At 40.6% G+C, this 8,173-nt stretch overlaps 1 protein-coding gene and 1 long non-coding RNA gene across 2 annotated transcripts in view; one reads left to right on the plus strand and one right to left on the minus strand.

Moving 5' to 3' along the window:
- Positions 1-2,425, minus strand: part of LOC103393002 (somatostatin receptor type 2-like) — a 6,728-nt gene extending 4,303 nt beyond the window's left edge. The window contains exon 1 of the mRNA XM_008329797.3: positions 123-2,425. The gene's annotated coding sequence lies outside the window, so the exon portion shown is untranslated. The remainder of the gene's footprint in view (positions 1-122) is intronic.
- Positions 2,426-4,288: 1,863 nt separating this feature from the next.
- LOC103393001 (uncharacterized) overlaps positions 4,289-8,173 on the plus strand; it is a 210,601-nt gene continuing 206,716 nt past the window's right edge. Inside the window, exon 1 of the long non-coding RNA XR_522971.3 lies at positions 4,289-4,448. This is a non-coding gene — a long non-coding RNA (uncharacterized LOC103393001). The remainder of the gene's footprint in view (positions 4,449-8,173) is intronic.

The following is an 8,173-nucleotide window of genomic DNA, read 5'->3' on the forward strand; positions in this document are numbered from 1 at the left end:
TGTTACAGAGTCTGGCAATGACATGTCTGCGGGAGACAGCAGGGAATAAGTCCTTTAGTCTTTTTAATTATATAGTTAATTAACTTCATATCATCAAGTTAATTATAGCTTCAGAGTCTTACCGATTACCGGGATGACACAACAGTCCACTTTAGTGATTCAGTGCTCGTGCACGAGTGTTCTCTCCCATCTTCAAATGTTCCACAAGATGTTCTTCCTGGCATCCAAGTGCAGACGCTCTCTCGCTCTCTCTCTTAATTTTTGTTTTTTAAGAAAACTGTTCTAGTTGTAATCCCACTCTTGCTGCGTGCGTAAAATGCGAAGATGTAAACTGAGAAGAAAGGTCCGCGTCTCTGCAGATTTTAAGGATGCGTTCAGCGTGCGCCAGCCGTCCACTGACGGATCTCCATCCGTCTGGAGAGCACACTGAAATGTGAATTGCGCCGAGGAGGTGCGCCACGCCGCGCCGCGCACATCCGTCCACTCCAATCAGACGGAGGTTGGTTCTTGTTGGAAGGAACGCGCAATTCAAGCTATAAGGCTGGGTATAATTAGTGATGACGCACATCAGAGGGAGCTGCGGCTCGATCAAATTATCAAGTCAAAGCACCGGGAGGTTTGACTAACTGGACAGGCTAACAGGTCAATTACAGGAGTTCGGTCCGACAAACTCCAAGGACACCAAACTTTAATTCTTACCTGTCAAAGAATGGACGTGTAGTTTTCATGCAGAAGTTTTTTAGGCAAAGCTGTTGGCCTAATGAATTTTTTGGCTGGTTCTACCAGATGTTTCCTGCGATGTTTGATTTTTATTTAACATGTTAGCTAAGGAAAACAAAATTCCATTATGTACCATGAAAGGGAGCTGGGGTACCACCAGTGGTACACTTGCCATAGCTTGAGAACTACTGCATCAGGCAACCAGACAACAAAAATACATTTTTTTAGACTCCATCAACCAACTGAAATGCACTTTATTAAAGGACCTGAAATTCATTTACCAATAGTTCAAATTCAGTTCTTCATACCGTCAGAGAGTGAACAGTTCCATCTCAGCCCTACCTCTGTCCCTCTGGGTTTTTTCAAACAACGTCAGATGAGCTATAATGTTAAGAGCAGTGGAGATGTCAGATATCATCTCCTGTAACCACAAGTGATGACTCCAGCTGGGGAAAAACCAACGTGTTATTGATTTATTTCATTACAGCCTGGCAGTTTCGCTGTGTGAGAATGACGACTTGACTGACACGGGTAAATTGATTGAGACTCTTTTAAACTAACCACAGCAGAACCTGAAGTATTTTCTCTCAGCGGTCCACATCACAGAAGCCTGCCTGGCTGCTGAGGAAGGGATGCTGAAGTCAGAAAGTAGGAAGACGAACAAAGAAGCCTCTGCGTCAGAGCGTTTTTAAATGTCTGTAAAAAGAACAACGTCTGCTTTTGGAAATTGCGGCAAATCATTGAGTCAAAACTTTCAAAATCAATGTCCGATCACTTACCGAAACCTTAGACAGGTTTGTCTTCCCAATGACGTCTTCCCAATGACGACAAGGAGACAAAATGAGTGGAGTTGATGGTCATTTTTCCTCTCACTTTTTTTTCTGGAAGGTTTTATTTACATGACTCCCATGTGGAGTCAATGGAAAAGGTCAGCAGGGAAATTAACTAAATTAACGGGGCACAGCAGCAATGTGTTAAACATTACTTTTACCATTAGGACCAATCAATACTCCATTAATAGATTTCTGTCAAATTCAATAGGTGAACTAAAGTGTTAGAATAATTTTGATGTGACATTTGAGCATTCATTTAGTCTCATGGTTTGGTATTTGGTTTTAAAAAAAGAAACGCTTATTTAATTACCAAAACATTAAAAGGTTGCTGTGTTTTCTACGTCTGCCGTTACACAGTAACACAGAGTGATGTCTGAAGTGAAGTCTCGACGCTGCTCCATGTGGAGCCAGTGATAAAGTGCAGTTGGGAACTTGAGGCCTCTGTTTGCTTTCTAATTACTGAGTCATGATCAAGAGCCAATCAGGATCTGGCCCTGATTGAACGAATTGATTATCCATCCTGCCAGGTTAATTATACAAACTATTAGTAGCCTGCCTGATACTTGTGGAGGTGGATACTGGATTCAGGGGGTCGCGGGTGGTGGTGGGGGGTGGACTTTAATTAGTAGATGAAACACTTGTACTGTAGTATTGTGTTTATTTCCTCAGAATGAGTCCATTTTTATTAACAGATAACCCCCAGAATGGTGGTAATGTTGGATTACGTCTGATGTATTTATTTAATCCCAAAATTGACAAACGACTCTGTCCAAGTTTCATGTATGTGTAACACTGAAAAGTAGGAACAATGGGTGAACAGTAGTTCCCAAAGTAGGGGGCGGGCCCCTTTGAGTGATCATGGAGCTTTTGCCAGTGGGTCAGCAAATTTAAATTTGATTTAATATTATTATTATTATAAAGAAGGATGTAGGGGAAAGACTCTAATTAGGACTTTTGGTAATTTGATTAAATATTTGATGCAGATGGATCTGGTTACTTTGTTTCTACAAAAAACAAACAAAACAAAAAAACACCTCAGTCTCAGTCCCAGACCAACTTACTGTATAGAAGGTTAATAATGTGGTCGTTTTTTTCTTTTCTCTGGCTGTTTTGAGGCAGGCCAATGTGATGGAGCCTGGAGCTTCTCCTAGGAGATGTGGTTGTTGTGACCAGGTGATTCTGGAGTGGAGAATATTGATCAGGTCCTTTGTTGGCCTATTTACACCTCTTCTGTACAGAGGCTAGAGCCATAAAAGGCAGATGTGTTGCTTTCATCTTCTCTCTTCATATGGAGAACATCACCTACCTGTTCTCAGAGTAGTTCTGTTGTGTTCCTGTCAAAGTGGTATCACGGTGTTCCCGTTTTGTGGTTTATAATTTCCATTACTTTCCACTCATTCTACTGAAGAATTATTGGAATATTTTTATAGAAACCCAACAGGAAATAATCTGTATTTCTGTATTTTGATTATAACTGCTGTGCTACACTTGATGATTCACATAAATGCACTTCAAAGCTCATTGAAGACATGGTAAAGAGATGATACGGGCTGGAATAATGGAGGATGTTTGTGCCTATGGAGTGTCTTAAGGTTTCAAATTGATTCTCAGGTTAAATAATATCATGTTAAAAAATACTATTGATGAAAATAACCATGGTCCTTCCACAATCATTATCCAACCTCAATCCTATCGAGTGTCTGTGAATGTCGTTTAAGAAAGGATTTATGAGGAGTTATGTCACTGAACAACACCTGTGGGAAATGCATGCAGGAAATAAACATGGCTGTACAGGTCGACTGGAGGCTCCATTAAAAGAGTTTGATTTTTGTAGAATGGCATCCATTTAAAGAAATAATGATACATTCATCTGACACTGCTGACAGACCGTGTGCCTGTTGTGCATGACAATTTGGAAAAGTGTGGCAGAGGGAACTAGAGGTAGAGGAGTGAAAGTAATGTAATGGAAATCGCTCTGTGAGTGGCTGTCACCGTGCAATTTCATTATGAAAGCATTATGAAAGTGCGGGCAGATTACCATACATCTGAACTCTTGAGGAACGAAGCGTAGGATTTTCTCTCCAGCAGTCTAAAATGATCGGATCTTGTGTTCCTGCGCATCTTCTCAGAGTTCTGTTAGCTACAAGTGCAGCGTGTGGCAGGATGAGTGGCTGTGGCCTCTGAGAAAGCACAGGCTGTATCATCTGGTTATTACATTTGGATTTAGATTTTCTTTTATCTTCACCAGCATTAAGAGCAGAGTCGTGGCCCAGAGCGGTGACTAATGATGTAAACGACGACGACAGGAGTAATCAGTTCTTCATGAGCATCTGAGAAGGTAAAGACTGTTTGTACCTGCATGTAGAACCTTTCCAAACCTCAACCTGGAAACCACACGTTAATCCTCAGTTATTTATTTTTATAATAAAAATACTCTGATCAGTTGATGTGGCATAAAGTAACACAGTATGATCTAAAGTAATGTAAAGCAACAATGTGACCCAACAGAACAACAAAAACTAAGCCATCACTGCCCCAAAAAAGTTAGCAGCAGATATGCTGTTATCAGCATATCTATAATAGCATCAAAAAAATAATGCAGAAAAAAAAATCATGCATTTGGTGAGCATTTCACCAAACATGTGGATCCTTCCAAGGCAGGCGTGCTAACCGATACACTATGAAACAGATCCTATGATAATTAGTTAAATGAAATTAGCCTTAAACTAAAAAAACAAATCAACTCAATGAAACTACAGCTGCAGTGTGACACACAAGGGCGTGGCCTATTTTTGACCAATCAGATTCCAGCAGGCTTCTGGGAGACCTGAGGCCTGTTTAACCTGTGACCATGTGCTGTTTGACTGCAGCAGTGGAACTGGACCTGTCATGTGGGTAAGTCTGTGAAGTTCAGTTGTCTTTTAAATACTCTACTGAATAATCCACACTGAGTGGAGAGACGCTCAGAGGCGGGGTTTTTTGCCCCGGTGATAATTCCTCTGAGGTTTATTGGTACCTTCTCTCTGACAGTCACTACACACTTGTTTGTCTTGATTGTTGAGCAGCTAAAGATGTGCTGATTTGCAGCCACTAAAGCGTGATTGATTGTGTTTACCGAGGATCATGCCGCCTGACTTTGTTGGTCTTTGATCTAATCCACAACTCTCCTGCATTCCCTTTTATTACCTTTACTGGCAGCAAATCGTTAGCATCGTGGCACTAAAAACAAATCAGACAAAGGGCAAATCAATACATTTTAGACCAGAATGTCCAGAGACTTGACATGAAGTCAGTTTGATGTCTACATATTATAATTTGAAAAAAGTTTTTACTGGGAAAAAACTAAGTGGGTACAATAGCTAGTGGTTTGCCTTTTTAGTACTTTTCAATATTTGTATTATATTCTTTTACAGTTATCTTGTTTTTATGGAATATGTTTGAATATGGAATATATATGGAATATGGGACATACAATAGTAGACACTCTTCTTACCATCATCATTTGTCAAAATAATAATTATATGACATCTACGTTTTGTGTGGCTGCCTCTTTTCTCCTCTTCGAGCAGACTCGACAGTCCTTCCTGAAAGTGTGTGTTGACCAGGCATATCATATCCTTACAGCAGTGGGCTGAGGACTCAGGACACAGGCCGTCTCTCCTAGCTTCTGTTCACTGTGTGCGTCCCTCTAATCTCGTGAAAGCAGAATTGGTTTTGGGTTGTCTTTTCACAGCCTGGAGATGATAGATAATGTGGCTTATGGAGGGAGACGGGATTTCTCAGGTGGTCTGTCTTTGAATGAGCTGTCAGCGCCGCAGACTGTCCTTTGTCCTGGTGGGCTGTCTGTGATTCACTGTGCAGTGTCTGCCAACATTCCCCCCAGGATTTATAGTCTTTCAGATGCACAAATCCCTATTTGTTATATCATGTGTATGTTTTTATGTCTTGTCATTTAAGACCCCCGACTCCACTGAGGACACATTTCACCCAGTGTGGTCGTTGGAGGTAATTGCGCTGCTGTTTGAAATTATCTTTTTAATGTGAAAAAATCCAACATAAAATGCACATACTGAAACGACACGTTACCCAACAGTGAACGTCGTGATGGTGACGGAATACAACTTTTTTTTTTTATTATTGTCTTAATTTTGAATTCCTTTGAATATCCCTGAAAACGATGTACAGTGGCGCCCCGAGATGTGAGTTCCAAGTTACGAGTAAGCAACTTTGGCAAGATTTTCTTTGTGATACAAGGAAACATCTAGTTACGAGTGCTCAACCGAGCTCCATTTTTTCGCTCGATACCGTCTCTCCCTGGGTTATTTTACCTATTTTTATAACAATAATATAACATGTTTTCTTAAATATTATTATTTAGTATTATCAATATAGTTGTTTATGTCTATGTTTTGATTTTTAGATGCAAGGGGGATTTTAATTAAATTTATTAATAGTGTATTTTTAGGGGCTGGAAGGAATACATTAGTTTTTAGTTATTTTTAATGGTGAAAATGCAGTCAAGCTACGAGCGGATCGACACGAGTGCTGCTGTGGAACGGTTTGAACTCGTATCTCGGGGCCCGACTGTATTGATGAAAACTTGTTGGTGCCAGACAACTCGGCTAATGCAGTAATTCATCATACTATTTGAGTGATTAGTATTTGCTACACGAGTGCCCAAATACCTCAGGGCTGAGAAACAATAACACAGTCCTTTGTTGCACTTATTACTGTCAGGGTTTTAATTATTTTCACATTTGTTAGGTTTCACATGGGCACAGGTGTTAGTTAACTGAACTAAACTGAGAACAGCGGCGGTGGCGGTGGCGGAAAAAGCTAATTTGATTAATATCAGGACGTGTGCACGTCATTTGATGTGGTGATAAAACCACGATAGTTGATCAGATACTGAACATTTAAAGTCTACAGTTTGAAATGGCCTCAGTGTCTTAGTTCTTATTCTCTTTAAATACAAGTGTTAAATGTTTCTCCAACAATAGCAACGTAAACACCATCGTTTTACGTAGGAGGCAAAAGAAAGGCCTTTGTTACGGTGTGATAACGCCGATAACTGATGAAACGAACCAACAAAGATAAACGCAGATCTGCAGTTACATGGACGCGTGGGGAAGAAGGAGGCTGCAGTGATGCACTTCATGTATTATTCTGGGGACGGAGGCAGATCTGATTCTCTCTCACACATAGGTGTAAACAGAATGCACAGCCATCTGTACAACACGCCCTGCATGTTTACCAGCTGCCACGCATTCACAAATCAACGTACAAAAATTAGGGCGAAAGCTCTTTTACATCGACTAGTTTAGAGTTTGATGGATTTTATTGTACGTTTGAATTTGCACCTGAGTTACGGTCATCGTTGAACGTAGTTGTTGGTTGTTGTGCTAGTTGTTAACGCTGCTCAGTGGTTAAAGCATTCAATTTTCTAGTATGAAAACTGAAAAGTGAGACATTGACATTAGTGTCAAGCCATGTTGCTTTGTTTTTGTAATATTTTGAGCAGTTTTTGGTGAAGAATACACTTTTCAAAAGTAGCAAACGGCTCTGTTTAATAACAGACAATGCACAACAAACATAATGTGTGTATAATGACTGTTAAAATACCTCTGATGGGTGAAAAGATGAGCACAGTAACTGTCTGAGAGTTGGAATGTTGTATTTAAATTGGCTGCTTGCTGTAACTACTGTATGCTAGAGTTGCAGTATCCACTGACTTTGCTTTTGAAGTGAATTGTTTTTAGCGTACGAACCATATACAAGTCTTGAACCTAAATCTTCATCTTAAATTGTTGCTCTTAAAACTATTTAGTGTGGTCACTTCCAGCCTCTCCCTTCAGGGGGCGCCACAGCAGATCATCTGCCTCCATCTCACCCTATCCCCTGTCTCCTCTGCTTTGTTTGTTTTCATGTTTTTACCTGTTTCTTCGGGGTCAGGTCGACTGGTTGAGTGTGACGACTCCTGGGATTTACATCTGAGAAGATAAAGGAATGTGTTACAGTTCTTGAATGAACTGTCTCCACACGCTTACATTATACATAATACAGTTTAATAGTGAGCATGGTGATATGCCGGCCTGCTGATTACTATGTTTGTCCTTAACAAACGTGTGTTCTTAAGGTCAGCGCTGTGTTCACTCAGCAGCACAGATCACAAATACCCAGTCCAAGCAGCAGATGGCTGAGTTAGTAGATCCAGAAACCTAGAAACACAGCAAGTGGCAAACTGAGAGGTGGGAAGCGAGAACATTGCTATCTTGTGGCTACAGCAGTGTGTGTGTGTGTGTGTGTGTGTGTGTGTGTGATTGTGTGTGTGTGTGTGTGTGTGTGTGTGTGTGTGAGAGAGAGAGTGTGATTCGTTTTTCTCACCCACAGATGTAGTCAGAGGAACAGCAATATCGGTTGCCTCCAGGTGCAGCAAGAAACCCAGATCCCGCTCCTGCCTCATAATGAGTCTTAAGTATTGAATTAGCCCAGAGCGCTGCTGGGATTGAAATTCGACATGTTTTTTTTTAGTCTGTGTAATTAAGTAGATTATTTGTAAAAACGTGTCGTCATGAAATTTAAATTAAGCACAACTGTGAGATGTATTAGTTACACACTTT

Source organism: Cynoglossus semilaevis, chromosome 17 (genome assembly GCF_000523025.1).
Source record: "Cynoglossus semilaevis isolate Cse_v1.0 chromosome 17, Cse_v1.0, whole genome shotgun sequence".
Lineage (NCBI taxonomy): Eukaryota > Metazoa > Chordata > Actinopteri > Pleuronectiformes > Cynoglossidae > Cynoglossus > Cynoglossus semilaevis.